Here is a 1,255-nt window from a genome sequence, read left to right as displayed (position 1 = left end):
CCTGAAGAGAAATGTAAGGGTGCTCCAATGATTTTTACAAGTTTTGACAAACTTCAAGGATGCGGGATGAGAAATGAAGTTAGCTTGAAGCAATTCCTTAAAAACACAAGCATTAATCTAAAGATATTTAACCCTTCTTGATCACTGCTTAAGGATCCATTGCACATGAGTTTGGCAGATGATGATAAAGAGTTCCTCTCGTACTTTACCTCCATCTTCTCTCTTTGCTTTACTCGGTTGCAACGCTTTCAGGCAAACTTCCCATGCTGACTTAAAACTTCTTGTCTCAATCTTCTAAACTACAGCAGATCCACATATCAGCCTACATCTGGACAGGTGACCACACCATGGGATCCCGGAGCAGAGGGCAATGGGATTGCTGAAAGTCCAAAGACGTGATAGTAGAAATCGCTGAAAATGCTTTCTCACAATAAAAATCCCTGACATCAAATGGAGTAAACATAGTGAAGGCCAGTCCTCTTTAGCATAGGGAAAGCATCCAGGGTTATATTCCCTGATGGTCAGTGTTGGATTTCTCGTTTTTGTCTGTTTACGCTCCAAAGATCCTTTTGAGATTTTCACTCACTGGAGAACATATCTTAGCGATCACCATGATGTCTATGAAACCCTGCTCAGCAGAACATGTAACCAATAGTAAAACATGGGCCGGTTAGCTCAGCTGGTTAGAGCGTGGTGCTAATAACGCCAAGGTCACAGGTTCGATCCCCGTACGGGCCAAAAATTTTAAGGTTATTCAGACTGTCTACTTCGTGGACACATTGTGAAAAACCGGCAAAGAGTATAAATTAGAAGTCATGGCTGTATGTGTTTATATACACAGCACCGTTACAGAAAAACCAGTGAAGCAGTTTGCTTGTTATAGATTTAATTAATGTTCATTCCAGTAATATCAAAGAAAAAGCAAAAGTTGCGTTTCATTTAACTGTTTAGGCATGAGAATTGGATTTAGTTGACTTATTCCTAGAGTTCAAGTAGCCAGTCTCCTGAAAGTTTACTAGCTTTTATTAAAACATTTGTCCCTTCAAGCTGGAAAAGGAATGTGAGGATCTGCAAAGTCATGAGAGAAAATGTCAATGGAATTCTTTTCTCGAACTAAAATTCTTGACTTTTCCATCCTCATCCAGTGCAATTTCAGCCAAAAATAGAGGATGCAGATTGCGTCACTGCACATGATCAATTTGCCAAATGATAACAGGTTGCATTAAAATGTTTCCTTTTCTAAGCCTGAAGAGAA

The 1,255-nt window shown here is 39.6% G+C and overlaps 1 non-coding gene across 1 annotated transcript; it reads left to right on the top strand.

Moving 5' to 3' along the window:
• Nucleotides 1-664: 664 nt before the first annotated feature.
• On the top strand, nucleotides 665-738 carry TRNAI-AAU (transfer RNA isoleucine (anticodon AAU)). The gene has a single exon. It is a non-coding gene; the product is annotated as a tRNA-Ile (tRNA).
• The last annotated feature ends 517 nt before the right edge of the window (nucleotides 739-1,255 follow it).

Source organism: Mixophyes fleayi (genome assembly GCF_038048845.1).
Source record: "Mixophyes fleayi isolate aMixFle1 chromosome 2 unlocalized genomic scaffold, aMixFle1.hap1 SUPER_2_unloc_3, whole genome shotgun sequence".
NCBI classification, from domain to species: domain Eukaryota; kingdom Metazoa; phylum Chordata; class Amphibia; order Anura; family Limnodynastidae; genus Mixophyes; species Mixophyes fleayi.
Note: the sequence above shows the minus strand (reverse complement) of the source record. Positions and strands in the feature narration are given on the sequence as shown.